The sequence below is a fragment of the Phodopus roborovskii genome, unplaced genomic scaffold, assembly GCF_943737965.1.
Source record: "Phodopus roborovskii unplaced genomic scaffold, PHOROB, whole genome shotgun sequence".
Lineage (NCBI taxonomy): Eukaryota > Metazoa > Chordata > Mammalia > Rodentia > Cricetidae > Phodopus > Phodopus roborovskii.
Genome location: NW_026126563.1, coordinates 24,116,477 through 24,135,376, shown reverse-complemented (window position 1 = coordinate 24,135,376; position 18,900 = coordinate 24,116,477). Strand labels below are relative to the sequence as shown.

The following is an 18,900-nucleotide window of genomic DNA, read 5'->3' as shown; positions in this document are numbered from 1 at the left end:
TGTGTCTTTAATGACCTTAATATCAAATATTAAAATTAAATACTAAAATTAAATACTTCCTGAACCACCAGCTTTTTAATATTGAAAATCGTAGAAAATATCCCACAAATATGTGATATTTAGCTGGATATATAGGTCTTGATTTTAACTACTGTCCTTTTGTTAAACAAATTCTCCCTAATTCCTAATATAAATAATTCTATACAGAGTATTTTTCTGCATTTAGCATCGTTTTAGAATTTTTTAAAGATACATTCTCAGAGGTAGGATTATTTGTTAGTCCAAACAATTTAATCATCTTTGGTGAGTCACTGCACATGTCAGTATATTTAAATACAGGGTTTGCAAGCCTTCTGCTTCTGGACAAGAGAGAACAAAGATCAAGTTTCCCCTTCTGCCAGAGACATTCAAAGTCTAGACTAAATATAACAGCTCCTTTGAAGACACTGGGCTTCAAGCAACAGCAGATGCTGTTCCAGAAAGCTGAAAAACAAAGAACTGAGCCTTCAAATAGCCCAGAATGCTCCCTTGCGATGACTCCCATGCGATGATACAGGGAAGGCAGAACCTGCCAGGCTCCCTAGACTGCCCAAGTTGAGACCTGGAAGATCCAAGCCCAGGATTCACCAGATATGACAGGAGAGAGCTACCTCGAGAAAGAACATGGAAGACTGGAAGGCCCTCCTTTTAAGAACTCAGGAGGGCAGTCATTTGTGTAGGATATCCCTGAGGCCAGGAAAAGAACCATCCAATAGGAGGGAAAGAAAATGGCCAGGCATGTCATGTAGGATATCCTTACCATCTGCAGTTAAACCATCAGTTCCAAATGCAGGAAGACATTGTTTTGATTGTGGGAGATAACGGCCCTTATGATGGTTAACCATCACTGGCAACTTGACTACATTTAGAGCCACCTAGGAGACATACCTCTAGGTGTATTTATGAAGGCATCTCCAGAGAGGAATGATTGAGGAGGGAAGAATAACTCTAATATGGGACAAGGAGAAGAAAGCCAGCTGAGTTCTGACATTCCCTGCAGCAAAGTACAAGTTGTATATACTATGTATGGTATTAGAGCTGTTTTTTAAAATTATCTAGCATTCAAATTAGCAGAAGAATTTGGCCCAAATTTAGATGAAAATAGATCTATTAAAACTAAGAATTATCAGACAAGATGTAACATCATTCTTGTGTTCAGAATGCTAAGTAGGGTTCCAAATGATATCTCAAATGCCCAAACTGAAACTCCAGATGAGAAACACAATAATCAGGATGACATTTACACAGGAGGGGGCTAACAGCACATCAGATATGGACAAAGGGAAGATCTGTGAAACTAAAGACGTAGCAAAAGAAATATTTAAATAAACATGGGAAAATTATTTAAAAAATAAACGGAGCACCAGTGACCTACGGAATTCACTGGAGACCCTGAGAGGGTGAAGATGGAGGAGGTACCACAAAGGTGTTTGAGAAAATGGTTTCTGAATACAATGTGATAGAAACATGTAAAACAAAGGGTTTAGGACGCTCAACCAATGACAAACAGAAAGCATGAAGAGAAGCACACAGGGCACAGTCAAAGAGGCCAACTGAGGAGGAAAAACAACGAAGACAAGAACGATAGCTGCCCTGCTGAGGTCAACCCTGAGAGGAAGGCGGAACAGTGTGTTGAAGGCACCCAGAGAGCAGCCTTGGACTGGGTGGTGGGTGGCTCGGTGGGTGAAGCACTTGCTGGCCTGGGGACTGGTGTTAGGATCCCTAGACCAATATAAAAGTTGGGCAGGCATGGCAGCCACCGGCAATCACAATACTTCAGAAGCAGAGACACAGAATCCTGGGGTAAGCTGGCTGTCTACACTAGCTAGAACTGGCCAGCTCTGGGTTCAGCAGGAGATCTCACCTCAGTAAGTAAAGCAGAGTCAAGAAAGACACCCAATGGCAGCTTTGGGCCTACACATACAGACAGATGCACACATCTGCATATGCAAAGAATAAGCCTTCAACCAATCCAGAGTCTTACCATTTTGTTTATATTTATTATAGTGGCATACACGTGTGCCACGGCATGTGTGTGGAGGTCAGAAGATAATCATAGGAGTAGGGGCTTTCTCTTCTATTAGGTGGGTCCCAAAGATCAAACTCAGGTCATCGGACTTAGCAGCAATAACTCCTATCCTCTGAGCTATCTCACTAGCCCATCAGCCCTGATTTTTACTCATAGTAAGAATACATTTGAAAAGAAAAAGTGAAATTAGGACTTTTTCCGACATGCAGGGTAAACTAAATTATCAGAGGTAGGCTGTATTGCAAGGAAATGCGTTAGGCATGAGTGGCAGATGGAGCTGGACATCACAGAAAGGAATAAACATAGGGCAGGTAATTATGTGGGCCAATACTTAATGGTATTTAAATATTGTTCCAAAATAAATGGCTCCTTAAACTCATGAATCCCAATGTGTGCAGTCCAAGGCATGACACCAGGCACCGAAGTGGGAGGGGAATAAAACGCCTGAGCTTCTTACATGGGACAAGGAGTGGCATACAATCACTCACAGTCTATGATAAGCTAAACAGAGATTAGCTCTAGAAGCCCAGGAGCAACCCAGAGCAAAGCATTGTAGACAAAAAGAAACAAAACTAAATCCTAAACATTCATATAATTGACAAAAGCAAAATAAGGAGAAATTCCTTTAAAAGCTTTACATTTTTATTTATTGTTTGTTTGTTTATTTATTTACAGTGGAAGGGGTTGCCATGGCACACATGGTAGGCGGAGGACAAATTGTGGGAGCTCTTTCTCTTCTGCTAGACGTGTTCCAGGGACTGGACTCATGTTGTCAGGGTTGGTGGCAAGCGCCTTTACCTACTGAGCCATCTCACCACCAGCCCTAGCATTTTAAAAGATGAATACTAGCTGCCCTTGTAAAGGACCCTGGTTTGATTCGTAGTACCTACTTGGCAGCTCACAACCATCTGTAACTCCAGTTCCAGGGAATGTGACACCTTCTTCTGGGGCATGGTATGGGCAAAAACACACTAACAAGATACATCCATAAAAATACAAAATGAAAATAAGTTTTCTAAAAATCTAGGAAAAGAAAAGCAGGTTAAGTCTAGAGCAGTGGTTTTCAGCTTGTTGGTTGTGATCCCTTTAATGATCAAACAAGCCTTTCACAGGGGTCACATATCAGATGTCCTGCATATCAGATATTTTTGTTATGATTCATAATAGTAACAAAATTATAGTCACAAAGTAGCACAGAAATAATTTTATGGTTGGGGTTACCACAGCATGAGGAATTGTATTAAAGGGTGACAGCATTAGGAAGGTTGAGAACCACTGGTCTAGAGTAAACAGAAAAACAGTAATAAAAAAGGAAAAACAATAAAGAAAATCTGGCTCTTTGACAAAGTCAACAAAATGATACATCTTTAGTCATAGCAGGGAAAGAGTGAGAAGACACCAAATGTAACTCTTAGGAAAGGATGAGCAACATTCCAGATGGAGCAGGCGCTAAGACAGAAGAAAATGTCCACTCTGCCACTGAACACCTCAGACAAGAATCCACAAATTGCTTGGCAAGATATAAAGTAATAAATCCTCACTGAAGCCTAAGTAGAGAACCCATATGGGCCAATATCCATTAAAGAAACAAAACATATAGCTAAGTGTTTTCTAGGAAGTGAGTGTCAGGTGTAGCAGGCTGTCAGTACTGGTGGATTCCATCAGATATTTAAAGATAAAAAGTATCAATTTTACACAAACTCTGCTAGTTAATTAAAAGGGAAATAACATATTTCCCTGGTTACCCAACAAGATAAGAATGACCACAATGAAACCAGAAGTAGGTGTTAGAGAAGGATGGAAGCACACACTGGTACCTCTCCTGAACATAGGTGCAATGAACTTAAGGAAGGGGGATGGGGACAGACCATGCCCAGTGGCAACTCTTCCTTCCTTAAAGTGGCTAGTAAGGTATTTTGTCATAGCAATGAGAGGAGGAACTAATACACGCTCTCAAAACTCGACAAGAACCATAATACGAACAAACAAGCAAACAAATAAAACTCTTACAAAAACACACAGTTCATTTTAAACGTGGCAAAGTACATGAACAAGCATTTCACCCAAAGACGACAGAGGGATGGCAAAAAGATGCACAAACGGATGGCTCAAGCTCATTTATCACCAAGTAAATATAAATAAGAACCCAAGGATACTTCGCTCACCAGGCAGAATGGCTAAAATTGGCCTAGTCACCTTTTATAGTGGAAGGATGCTATGGAGAAGTTACTGTGGAACTAAAATGTCACAACTATTGTGGAAATAAAAAACAAAAGCATGGTGAGATGCCACTGCAGGTAACGGCAGCAGCTATTATGCAAGCCTGGTGACCCGAGTTCAATGCCTGGAACCTGCGTAAATGGAAAGAGAGAACCAACTCCATGAAGCTGCTCTGACCTCCACAGGCAGGAGATGATGATACACGTCTGCCCGTGTGGGCCTGAGCACACACAATAATAAACATAAGTAAACAAATAAAAATTTAAAATAACATTGCCCTAATTCATGATTCAACCTTTCCCTCTTAGATATTCCCCACAGAGAAATTTGTGCCCACACAGGTATGTGTGCACAAATGCTCACAGTCTTAATAACGCGAAACTGGAAACATAAAATCTCCTTCGGCATGTGAGTGGATTACCTATGGTATGTCTACACAACAGAGTGCTGCTCTTCTGCCGCTCAATTTTACCATACTGCAACAAAATGTTTGAGACAGCCAACTTAACATAAAGATTCCTGTGGGCTCAACAGTTTTGGGGTTTATTTAGCCTTGCTATTTTGGGGCTGTGACAACACCATTCATGGAGGTACGTAAGTCCTGTTCACCTATGATGGCCAGAGAGCAATAGAGACAGGAAGGGGCTGTGGGTCCAATATTGCCTTTGGGGCACATATCCCAGTGACCTAACTTCCTTCTCCTAGGCCCCACTTCCTGAAGATTGCACCTTTCTTCATGCATGGCCCGCTTTGGTCATGAGTTTGACACACCGGCGTTTGTGGAGACTCCAGATAGTACCAACAGGCTGATAACCCACAGTGGTGAGGAATTGTTTTTCAAGGTCTTTTGAAAAACAGTCAGACAATAAACTGTGTACTACATGATATATTTATACTACAGTTCTACAAATACAAGCTAACCTGTGGTGACAGGGATTTTAGGGTGCCTAGGGAAGGAATGGGTGACATTGGGAACTAGCTTGGCCTTGATGGAGCATCAGGAAATGTTTAGGGGCGCAGGGTGTCTTCTCTAATCTTCACTGTAGTGATGGTTTTTGCCTGTCTCTGCTCACGTCATTAACAGTTCAGTTCACAAATAATTACCCCCAATACGTCAAACTATCAAGTTACACTTAAAAAAAGAAAGTAATATGCCACCAAACTACCCACCATAGCAAACATCTTCTTCCCCGCGGTTCAGTTTAAGGGTTTTTCCCGGAGGAAGAAGAGTGACTGAGAAACCCATTTAAGTTGATGTTTGCTGACTATGTGAACAAACTTGTTTTGTTTAAACTCTCACCAAAGCAAATCACACTCCTCCCCCTCAATTCCCGCCCTGTCCCAGGCCTAGCTTAGACTACTGGCTTCAGGAAGGCACCAGCCGGGCACGTCAGCTCCTTCCAGTACCACTGGTGTCTGGGGTAAAGCCACAGATTGCCACCAGATCCCCCTAACTCTGCTACTGGGCTTCCCAAATTTCCCTGAGGAATCTGGCCTCCTTTGCTCTTCCTTTCTTTTCCTTAGCATTTGAGAAAATAAACATCTCAAGTCCTTGCACTTAGTTCAAAACAAGATGTTTAAGTTGGCAATAAATGTACCTCCACCAAAGAGAAGGGGAAATCTCTCAGTCATAGATGTTGGAAGATCTTGATGTTTGAAATTATGGCATTTAAGTCTCAAGTGTGGAGGAAAGGGCCTTCATGCTTTCTAGACTCATAAAGCCTTAGACTACAAATAAACAGCCCGGCCTGGAACTGCTGAGGTCTCTCCTCACCCAGGCCCTCCACGAGGATCACTCCCCTCTGCAGGTAGAACAGAGAGAGCCCTTTCCATCACCCTCAGCAGGAGAGGCAGGAAGAGCAGATGTTTTACCCAGGGTCTCCAATGCATAGGCAACATTGCAGCCATTTCTCCCCAGCAGCATCAAAGACTCAGTGAGAAGCAGGAAGCGCATCCCAGGTCATATGTTCTATGATAGTATTTTGGGTCCACTTATATCACCTGGTAAGTATTTTAGCAAAGCACATATTATGCACACAGTCTGAACACACTGCACACGGTGAGAACACTGACACACTAGCAAACACTGATACACTAGCAAACGCCTCATCTGCCTAAATGGACTAGTGATCCCCAAGTCCAATTTCAAATCAAACATCTTGCCCCATCTTGCAGCAGAAGTACTTGGCATTATCCTTAACGACCCTTCCACCCTGCCACTAAAGTATCCTTTCTGGGACAAGTCATAGAATAGAATGAACTTCCCAGATCATCTCAAGAATGCCATTGTCTGGGGGAGAAAACAATAGTCCAACATCTGCAAAACTGCCGTGCTCCTGGGATGTCCCACCTCTGAGGGCTACAAAGGAGGTGACCAATCTCCACAGCTGTGTTCAGAGCTGCTATGACATAGCCCAGGCCAGTCTCGTAAATGGAATATCAAAATTCTGAGTTGCAAATGTCAGGAAGTACTGCAATGGACCAGAAAACTAAGAGTAAATCCAGACATGAGGTGAGTGTAGCCAAAGTACCATGGAGCGCGTGGGTGGCAGGTGCCTTCCAGGGTGGGGAGCCGCCCCTGATAGTGCCACTGGAGGCAGGCTCGGCAGACACATCTCAGGTGAGCTCCAGCAGGCTCCCTCTGTAGCTACTCCCACACTTACCCCTCCACGAGGAACACACAGGTTCAGAAGGATTTCCAATGTCTAAAGGATAGCTCTAGGTTCTATGTGGTGGGTCCTCTCCATCCAAGGCAGACACTCTCCACTGCTGCGTGCACGGGGCTAGCTCTGACCTAGCTTTCCCTATGCCGGCGGGGATATCACTTAACCACGGAACTTTTAAAATGACATGTGAGCTTGTTCCCCATCTCCACAAGTCCAAGAAGGAATCAACGATCCCTGCTCGCGAAGGCTTAGCGGAGACAGCTGGTATACCTCCTGCACTCTGCCTTCCTTGTCTACTAAACTGGGCAGGGCTGTGCTTGCAGTGATCCTAAGACGGAGCTGGACCCAGGAGGAGGAGAAGGTACTTTCCCAGCACATGTCAGAAACATGCAGGCACACAAGGGATGAAGACAGAATTTCCAGAAGTTAAAAATACTCCCCCAGAAGGGGGACTGTTTGTGAGAAGGGAGAAGAGTAGAAAGGGGGCAAGGGGGAGCTAATGAGGCATTAAACACAGGCAAAGTATGAAAAATTACAGGCATGGAGGGTAATTAAAATACTCCCTGATAAGCATCTCTGAGCTAATGTGTTATCACGGTCTACAGGCTGCTGAGGATCAGGGAAGCCGCTCCTGAATCCCTACCCCATAGCACAGCCTTTCCCACATTTGGGGTGGACCTTCGGCTACAGCGCCCTCCCTTGCTTTGGTAAAGCGCCATCTCTCAGAGAGGCCTTCCTTGTCCACTCACAGAAAACAGCTTTTACCCATCTCACCCCAGCAACCTCCATTCCCACGCTCTGCCTTAGTTTTCTTCACTGAAGTCAGGCCACCTGTCATGATCCATTCTGTCCTTTATCAGTTCCTTGTCTGTCACCTTTGGCCAGAATGGAAAGTTCCATGAGTGTAGCTGCCTTATTTGTTACTGAATGTCCAAGTCCTGGCCCGCTGGATACAAAATGGATTTTTGTTGACCAAATGTTAAACCCTGGGGGTTTGGGGGAGGCAGAGGGAGGAGGCACAAAGAGGAGAGAGGACGCAGGGTGGGCATGTGTAAACTGTGAACTCTTACACTGAAGCCATCATTGAAGCCATCATCTATTGACTATGGCGCCATAAGCTATGACCACCATCCCACGGAGTCCTCATGAACCACCAGGTGTAAACTAGGAGCCAAGTCTCAGAAATGAGAAAGTGGTGTTGGGAATTTAATATATCAAAGTTTTTCATCTAAGAAACCCCGACTTCTAAAAGCAAACTGTCATTTGTTTACATTTTAAAAAGTAGCATCACTTTGAAAACTCTCTGTTTAAAAGTAGGTAGATGGTGAGAAGAAACCACTGGTCTGCTTGGGCAAAATACTGAGAAGGAGGAGGTAGGCCTGAGAGACTCCACGAGGAAGGGAGCCTAGCTCATGGCAGCCAAGCCCCAGCTTGCCCACGCACACTCACCTGCTTTTCAGGTTTCCTCCAAAACGCACGGGCTGGTCTATCACCCTTCTTGCTTCTCTTCAGCCCTTTCCAGCCTGCGCCCACCTTGCCAGCTCACCTAAACTGCCAAGTCCAGAGGCACTAGGAGCTAGTTTCCGTGTGGCTACAACTACTGGACCGGCCAGTGACTCAGGGGCCAGGAACCTCACACTGAAAGCCACCCGGAGACGCAGTCTGATTCATCAGGTCCAGGGAATGCTTGGGCTTTGGCCCCAATCATAAAGCATTACCCACAGACCAGAGGCAATTAACTGGGAAACAAACAAGAAGTAAAAAGGAAAGTCGACAGGTAGTGAGCACATAGCGTCTGGGCCCCCTCGTTAACAGCCCCGTGGGCCGAAGGAGGAAGGGTTAGCCAGGGAGGCTCAGCTGTAAGAGGAGCTGGTGGCACCCTGTGCAGCTACTAGCACGACCTCGCCGACAGCATCCTCAGAGTGTGCTCCATAGCCAGTCTTCAGCCCCGCCTGCACCTGTACCTGTTCCCTAGGTAGAGACGCTGCTGGACAGCCCAGGAATCTCATTTTTGTATGCTGTGTTTAACAAACACCTACTGTGTGCCAGAAGTTTATAAAAGTTTATAAAAACACAGAAAGCCATTTTCTGTGTTTTGCTTGAAGATTTAATTTGCTCAGTGATGTCCCATTTCCGTGTCCACCCAATGCTAGGGACAATAAATTGAGGTTTTGACACACCATCTCCAGCTTCCATCACAGGAGAGAGATGCAACACCTTTGCAGCATCTGGAAAGTTTAATTTTATTTATGGAGATTCCCCCATGCTGATTCCCACACCCTCAGCAACAATAAATATGGGTTTCTCTTTCCCACATCGCTGTCAGTATTTGCTGTCCTTTGTTTCCTTGATGACAACCATGGTGACGGATGTGAGATGGAATCTCAATTCAGTTTTAATTTGTCTGATGGTTAATGATGTTAGAAACTTTAAATATTCAAACTAAAAATAGAATTACTGTAAGATATAGCTATATTATGCTTTATTCTATCCTCCCTCCTTGAGACATCCTTGGCTGGCCTGGAACTCACAAAAATCTATCTACTTCTGTGCAGCCACCGTGCTGAGTGGCGAGATACATCACTTTAAATCCTGTCGCACAGACACCTGTACAGCCTACAAATCCATCAACTGGTGAACAGATGCTAAAAATGAGGTACTTTACCACAATGGAATTTTATTCTAGAAAATATATCAAGGTAGAAGACATGGACCAATAGGGCATGTTTTCTCTTGGATGCAGATTCTAGCTTCTAATTGTTATTTTCGTGTACATGAGTATGGGTAAAGGTCAGGAAATCAGGGAGTAGATCATGAGATGGGGCAAAGAGACTTAAGAAAGAGGATAGAGAAGGTGAAAAAGCACGTGGGACATGAAAAATGGCAAGGAGACTACTGGGTGGGTGGGAGAGAGAAGTCTACATTCAGAGCGGCCAGGGAGGTGGGGGAAAGGAAGCAGAAGAAGCAACCAAGACCAAGTATATATGAAAATAGCCTAAGCAAACAAACCTGCTACTTTGTGTGGCAATCTAAAAATGAAAATCTCTCTCTCTCTCTCTCTCTCTCTCTCTCTCTCTCTCTCTCTCTCTCTCTCACACACACACACACACACACACACACACACACCTAAATATGCTTTTTGGTTCATCCTAGGTAGATTAAAATTTCTTGGCTACACAATCCAGTCAGGTTTGACGGAAGATGCCATGTGATTTAATTTTTTGGTCACAGAGTTCTCCCTCGGTGAGCTACTCTAAAAGGAAGCGTGTCAGGATTTTCTGAACCAACAGGGAGATTGTGTGTATGATATATTTACTTGATATAAAGTGTAATATTTGTGTATAGATTAAGGAATTGACTCACGTAATTATGGAGGCTTGCATGTCTACCATCAGAAGGGTAGGCTAGCGACCCAGGAAAGAGCTGACACCGAAATTCAAGCCCAAAGATTTTTTTGTGTGTGCCAGAGACTGAAAAACATCTCAGCTGCTTCACCTAAGGGCTATTCATTTCAAAACTCCTTGCTCTGGAGAAATCAGTCTTGTGTTCACCCCAGCCTCATCCATTAGAGAAGGCAATCTGCTCACTGACTGTCTACTCTATAAGAATTAGTCTCATCAAAACAGAAACTTCATGCAAAATTCAGAAAATGCTGAACCATGTATCTGAAGACACTTGTCCAAGCAAGTTGATGTGTAAAATTAACCACTGTATGACACGCATACACTCCCTCTTACATTTGAGCTTTGACATATGCTTTTAAATATAATATCGTGAGAGGCTTTGTCTTGTAATTCTGGTAACCCCTTATAATTCAGAAACTTTATCAAACCCTTTTACAAAGGAAGATATATAAACTTTAAGTTTAAGAATTTGTGGTTCAGGATAGAGAGAGGGATCACTGGTTCAAGTATCTGTTGTACAACCATGGTTATGACCTGACTTCAGATCCCTAGCACCCATGTGAAATCTGGGTATGGGATCACGGGTCTGCAACCCATCACTGAGAACACAGAGACAGGCAGATCTCAGGGCTCATGGGCCAGCTTGAGCAGCCAAATCAGAATGCTCCAAGTTTATTGAAACCCAGGTCTCAAAAACAGACATGAAGAGTGATAGAGGATGACATCCAGCGCTGACTCCTGGCTCTCAATATATTCACACATGGATGAGCATACCCACACACATGGATGTACACACAATCTGAGGTTTAAATGTACCAATTTCTTTTTTCTTGAAGGATGCAAGTGTCTAACTTTTGAAAGTAGAAAAAAAATGAAACAAAGCCTTTTCCCAACACAACTCTTTTTCAGCAAATAGATTTGGAAGCAGCATTTAAAAAGTGAGCATCCAGAAAGCCCTATATGTGTATGGATATATGATGTATATATATAAATAAAATGACTGCATATGAAAATTATACATCACATAAAATATCCTGCTATATAATATGTATGTGTGTCCAGGAAGTAAAAGATTAAAACCCATAAAGTCTGACAGAAATATTCAGTGAAATGGCCTCCCATTTTAGAAACTAATATCATTCAAAGGCTATCATTTTTTCTTGAAAATTACTAGATATAATACTAATTTCTTCATTCCTTACAGTGAGAATCTGAGTTTGTCAATACGAGAGACATCTCTGCTCTCCCTGGCATGTGGTGAAACCCTGCCACGGTGAATTCTACCGTGTCTGGGTGCAGTTCAGACCCAGTCCATTCCCATAGGACACGTCTTTGTGAAAGACAAGGACAGTACTCACTACAAAGAGCTCTGGAAACCCATTAGAGCCACCCTCATTATAAATAGCCCTACCACGGCATACTGGCCTTTTAATTCCAGTGTTACCCAATGGAATCCAAATTCCCATCTGCAAATGAGCTTTGATGTGGGGACCGGACTGGCAAGGGTAAATGCTTGCAGGGAGCCTTCAGATGCTGGCACAACCCTCCTACCTCTCCCTCAGGACAAGACATGAACAGAGGGCTCTTGCCAGGAATACAGTACCATTGTCAGAAGATCCTGAAGTACTTAAAAGAGGGGACATTAATTTCTCAGGATTCCTAAGACAGGTAACCCAGAGATTTTGTTGAGTTCAATTCCAATCCCATCCCCCCAAAAATGGCTATAGGATTTAATTCCAACTTTTAAAAGGTTAGATCTTAAAAAGCTTTAGAAAACCATAGACCCATAGCTCCAATGTTGGAACAACTTCCCATAGCCCTGGTGTCTTTTAGACATGGCCCGCATTTGACTGATACTCATTCACTTCCCACTTCTTTTGGAATGAGCAAACTACCCGTTTATATGTTACTTCTAATTTTTGTCACAAAAATTTCAAGTCCCCTCAAAAAATCCACAGTGATGACTCTTCATTAACAGGAACAGAACAAGAGTGGGACCTCACATATTTCCTGTTGCAGAGAAGTCGGCCTGGAGAGGAAAGCAGCGGCCTATCTGGTAAAAATGCATGAGGTGTGCTATGAAGCCTGGAACAGGGATGTCAGACGGAGAAGCTACGGGCTGCCTCTTTTCAGCGCCTTCCTTGAAATGTGTCCTGCTATTCCGACTCCCCTTTCTCCGCCTATTCCCTCTACCCACTGTTCCCTGTGCCTGCTTCAGACACTGGCACCCCTGAGGAAGGAGATACACTGGTCCATGAGCAGTCTGAGAGACAGCAGAGTCAAGTGACCTCACACGTTATCACCTTCCCTCCATCAGCAAGTCCCACACAAGCTGAGCTCTGAGGTGTCATCCCCACCCTGAAGCCCTTCTCCCAAGGTCCATCTCTAAACTGTCTATGTAAACCCCAGGCCCAGTAGCCCCAACTTCTGGGCCACAAGGATGCCCAATGTCGAAGCAGCAAGCCTTTGTCTATGAGCCATTTAGTTCACAAACTAGCCTGTGCTCTCAGCTGATTCCAAACAACATTGAAGGCAGTTGCACCTGACTCCTGGCAACATGGGAAACATCCTGGGAATGGCCCTACAAATCTGCCTAATGCCCCCGCCCACGCCACCCCACGCCCACAGCCCTGATGTGTGTCATCAAGGACTCTGCTTTGATCTGCACAAAGCTCATTTGCTGGAACAACATAATGAAAGGGGTTAGGATTTAAACACAGGCAACCTGAAGCCAGAGATGGCCGGGAACCCACTGGACCCTCGGGGCCTCTCCCAGATGTCCAAGGCTGCTCCTCTCTGGCCACATCAGAGCCAGGCCTCTCCCAGGACTCACCCACTATGACCCAATACCCACTGCACTCAAATCCTCACAGCTTACTTAATCCCATGGAAACTGTATTCTGTGATGCAAGTCATCTTGCTTAGTTTAAGTTTCTTAAAATAGTACAGATAGGAAAATGGCCCATTTTAAGGTTTTGGTTAGGTCTGATCTACCTGGTATTAGGTTTCTTTAATGTTGACATAACCACCACCTCTAGTGTCCACTGTGGAAAGGTTTCCTGGAGTCCCCACTTCAGCTACTACAGTTACCCCACAACTCCAGCACCCCAACAAGTATCGCCAATCTCCACTCACCACTCCAAGCCCACGTGAATCAGAGATAAGCTGTGCCTGTTTCCTCCCTGGACACAGACAGGGATTCCATCACATAGAGCCAGGGTCACTGGTATCAGTCTGGACACTTTTTACCCAGTAGCCCTAGCTTTAACCTCTGACCCTCTCCATTGACTCATTGTGTCTTCAATACCTGTGAACTGTTCAGACACAGTCATGACATACCCTTCTCGTCAGGCCCTGTCTCGGCTCCCTCGGCCATCATCACAGTGTGAAGCCCACATATGCCTGACTATAAAGCACAGAACAGTGCTGTGCAGTGAGTGCAGAACTCACTGGAAGCCAGCAGACAGCTACATGTCTGCAATGGTGCAGCTCACAGTAATTGTAGGGAGCTGAGGAGGGGTACAGAGTAAATATAACAGTTTGTTTGTTTTGGAAGCTTAGTGGTAGTAAATGTCTACTTATCACAGAAACACACAGACAGTGATAAAGCAGTATGGAGAGAGAGAGAGAGAGAGAGAGAGAGAGAGAGAGAGAGAGAGAGAGCGCGTTGGAGAGGTGGCTCATCTGTTAAAAGCACTTGCTGCTATTCTAGAGGACCAGTATTCTATTTCCAGCACCCACATGGCAGCTCACAATTGTCTGTAACTCTAATCCCAGGGGATCTGATGCCATCTTCTGGTATCCACAGGCACCAGGCATGCAAGTGGTGCACAGACATACATGTAGACAAACACACATATACATATAAAAATAAATGAATAAACAAACTAAAAAGTGGTACAGTGAGGGCTTTCATACTCATCCTCACCTGCCCCAAAGCGTACATCTTACAAAGCTGCTGTAAAATGTCAGACCACGGACTTGACACTGTTACAATATGCAATGCCTGCACCGTGGCATTTTATCATGTGCAAGTTCGTGAATCTGTCTCCATAGTTAAGATAGGGAGCCACCAATTATTAAGAACATGTATCACTCTTAACCAGAGCTGGGTTTCCAACACCCATACAGAGTGACTCACTACCACCTGTAACTCAGACTCAGTGAGATTGGGTGCCCTCTTCTGGACTCCACAGGCACCTGCACTCATATGCACAAACCCACACCCAGGCACAAGCATATGCACATAATTAAAAATAAAATATTTTAGCCAGGTTTGGTTGTGAATGCCTTTACTGTCAGTACTTGGGAAGGTGAAACAGGTGGATCTCTGAGCTTTAGGCTACTCTTTTATAGTAAGTTCCAAGCTAATAAGGGCTACATAACAAGACTTAATCTCAAAAACCAAGTGAACAAAACTAAAATATGGAGAACCACTCCATCACATGAAAGTCATCTCATGTCACCCCCACCCACCACCTGCCTTTCTAACTCCTGACTTTTATGCACAATATTGTTGTTCCAAGAACATTACACAAATGGTCTCTTACACTGTATGACCTCTAGGGATTGACCTTTTACACCCATAAAATATGTGAGAGCCATCCAAGCTACACATGCCAACAGTTCACTGATGAATAGTATTGCATGGATGGATGTGCCACCATTTGTTTAACCACTCATCTGCTGAGGGACAAATGGTCTGTTTTATTGAAGTCATCAAATTTTATGAGTTATTCAATGTATTGATTTTGTTACTCATTTGATATCTAAGGAGTCTATAGGAATAGCCCGTTTCCTTTCTGCCATTAGTAAGTCTCTCTCTGTATAAGTCCTACCAGCCTTTAACTGCTGATTTGGAACAATCAAATTCCCATTCAATGATTTTCTTTCTTGCCATTGCTTCCACTGCTAATGACCCTGATTCCCAGCTTGGTTTTTCCTTCTGTGTATTTTAGATCCACTTGGTTCATCTTCCTCCATTTCCTGGAGAAGGTAGCTAAGGCTATTCATTTCAGAATTTTCCTATTTTCTAAACAGCTGTTTCCTCCATGTCTGATATCAATGCATGCCACAAACTTTTGTTTATATTTTTCTTACATGCCTTTTATCTCCATATTTTTAAATGTCCCCTTGAGAATGCCTTTGACCCATGAATCATATAGGAAGATGTTACTTACTTCCCAAACGAGTTGAGAGGTTTTCCTGTTATCTCCCAGCTAATGGCTTCTATTTTGATCCAATATGATTAGAGATCATATACTCTGAATAGTTTTAGGTTTGGGTTTCGTTTTCTTCTGAAGACACTGTCTCATTATGTAGCCCAGGCTGGCTTGGAACTGACTATATAGTCCAGGCTGGCCTCAAACTCTTGATCCTGTTGCTTTACCCTTCCAAGTACTGGGATTACAGGCATACACCCGTGTGGTATTACTTCTCCTACGTTTATCAAGATCTGTACTGGTGTGTCATAGTATGTTTTCTGAGCCTTTGAAAAGAATACGTATTCTGAATTTTCACATACTGCTGCCATGAATATACATTAATGCAGTCTATAGGGAAGTGAATGTAGCAGAAAGAAAACAAAAACCACCTGGCAACACAACTACTACATGACCCAGCTATGCCATTCCTAGGTATATCCCCTCAGGGATCTAACTGTCTACAACTCAGACCCGTGTGTTCATGCACATGGAAAAAAACAGCTCCCAATAATCAAGAACCAGGTTCAGGTTCAGCCTACATGCATTCGATGGATGCATGGATAAAGACACTATGGTGTGTATACATATACAGTGGAGTTTTATTCTTCCATAAAGGAGAGAAAAATTAAGTCATTTGCAGGAAAATGGGTGAAATCACCATGCTGAGTGCAATAAGCCAGCATCAGAGAGATAAATATCACATTGTCTCTCGTATGTGAAATGCAGGTTTTAAAGGGTATTGGGTCAGGGGCAGAGGGATGATAACTTGGGGTGAGGAAAAGGTATAAGGGAGGGAAAAGAAAAGGTGGGGAATGGAGGAGGGAATAAAAACAAAGTACAATATGCACGGATGAGAATTTTGTAATGAAACTGCTGTTTCATATGCTAACTAAAACCGCCATGATAAAGAACAGCTCTCTGCTGTTGTTGGGTGGTATGGCTCCCAGGTAAGGATGGGAGTTTTCTTGCCACCTGTCCTGTAGGTTGTGAAGAGTGGGCTACTGAAGTCTCCAGACATAACTATCAACCTCTCTGTCTTTTGGGTTCTAGCCGTTTCCACCCCATGTCTGATGGTTCTGTTGTTTGGTGCATGTATGCTTACAATTGTCATGGCTTCTAAGTGGTCTATTTCATCATTGTACAGTATTGACAGTCACCTTATTTCAACTGCTCCATAGTAAGTGTTCTAAAAGTCCATGGATCTCCTCTGTTGCTATGTCAGCCAGAAGACAAAGATCACCTCATTGTCACTAGGTATAGGCACAAAAAAAAGTCCAGGTTCCCTGTGTGGTTTCTGTGGACTCCTGGATAAACTAGGGGATACTGCATGTACAGTCAGGAGTGAGATCCTTATTGGGGATTGTGAGGTCCAAGGTAGGTCTCCCAAATGGCAGTGCTAGTGACAATGTCCTAAACAGAAGGACTCTGACTGCAAACAAACAGAAGCATAGACCCAGCGAAGTGCAGGAACACAAGGGCATCTGGTTCTAGATTAATCCAAACAGCCTGCATTTGCTCCAAGACACACCCCCACACCCCCCCACCCTCCCCCCCACCCCCCCGACTATCTTCCTGCTGAGCTGCTGTCCTCCCTTCTCAGAGGCAGCCTGGCAGTTTGCTCATTCGCCTAATAAACATTTCTTTCCGTCCATGGAATGGTCCAGGTTTGTGGTGTCACTGGGCCTCCGCTTATGCTGGCCAGCATGGAAAACCACTAAGAGGTCTCCGAGTGTGGTAACAGAGAGACCCAGAGCAAAAGTGACAACTGTCAACGTCAAACTTTGGGGTCCTTGCTCAACAACAAGTGTGAATAATGGGGAGATTCTGACAGTCTCACAGGAGTGAGAGCACCATGGAGGGCGATCTCCTTTGGAGTGGAGACTGGAAACTACGGAAGGAGCTGTATCCCAGAACTACACCCAAAACCCTACCCATGCAATAGGCAGGCAGGAAGAGCAGAAGCCAAGGTTGCAACCACAAGGAGAGTGAGGGTTGGCACCTGGGGGAGGCCACAGTTAACCCAGACTGGGACATTTTCCTCAAGCTCTACTGTGCAGCTCCAAGTTTGCCTTTTTCCACTTTTGTTTTTCTTTCCTTTTTATTGTTATTTCTAGAAAAGGTTCCACTTGAAAAATCACAGTATTCCAGCTGAACTAAGGGGAAAGGGAATATTTATTGTGTGTTTGTACTCGGGCCAAGATGGCCAGCAGAGTGTGTCCCAACTGCCTGTGTTCTTGCCATGGGGACCCTGCGGGTCACCTCTCAGGCAATGCTATGATGTGCAAGATGAGGTGGGCCCTTCCTTCAGCCTTCCTCTCTGCTCCTAGGAGGACAATGTCCAGGCTCTTGTGCCTCCAACAGCAACTTTCTGACCTCAGTGAAGCTCGTCATGGAGGTAGCCCAAAGCTAGAAACACCAAGGAGAAGCGCAGTAGGGCAGACCAGCACCATCCTCCACACCTGTGAGACACCAAGGATCATGACTATTGTTGCTAATTTTGCCCATGACAAGAAATCACCAAGACTTTCTTCCATGGTTACACAAACACACAGAACAATGACAAAGTCAACTTGTCACAAAGTTCATTTGTAAGGGTGGTTACATTTAGATAAAACCGTATTTGCTACTGGTAAAAATAAGAGAAGAGCTTTCCTAGCCAATTACATATAAACTGGGGATTGGCAAGGCAGAGTCCAGGCGCCAAAGCTGGCTTACCACTTTAGTCTGCAAGCTAAGAGTCAATTTGATGACAGAAAACAATTAATTCCAAATAAGTAAAATGTTATTGTCTCCAACTCAAAAGCATTCATGTCGTGACCAGACATGAGTTATAACAACACAGTACTCAGGTACCACTTTTGTGTTTTGAATCTGGCCAACAAAACCATTTGTGGGGATTTCCTCTTTCATTCTGGAAGTAGCTACTCTAATTTCAGACTTGCCTCTTGGAATGTGATGGCTGAAATGCTTACCTCCTGGATTTTCACAGGCCAAGTCTGCCACCTTTGGCATAAATATGAATAATTTGGTAAAAGAAGTGTTTGAGGTATTAAATTTGCTAAAGCCATCCTTCAAATAAAATATGATGACTTTAAGTAAGTAGTTATTAAAGTACAAGAACTTATGGTAACTTTGTAACTTAAAAATGACAGGTAGATTCATTTAAATTATGCTGTAACTCAGACACACACACACACACACACACACACACACACACAGAGAGAGAGAGAGAGAGAGAGAGAGAGAGAGAGAGAGAGAGTTTCCATATTCAGCTAATAAGATAACATTGACCTTGAACAATGGATCCCCTCAGTGGCCAGCAGTTTATTGATGACCTT

At 43.8% G+C, this 18,900-nt stretch overlaps 1 protein-coding gene across 1 annotated transcript in view; it reads right to left on the bottom strand.

Annotated features, from left to right (window-relative positions):
• Positions 1-18,900, bottom strand: part of Fhod3 (formin homology 2 domain containing 3) — a 397,434-nt gene that overhangs the window by 173,816 nt on the left and 204,718 nt on the right. The window lies entirely within an intron of this gene.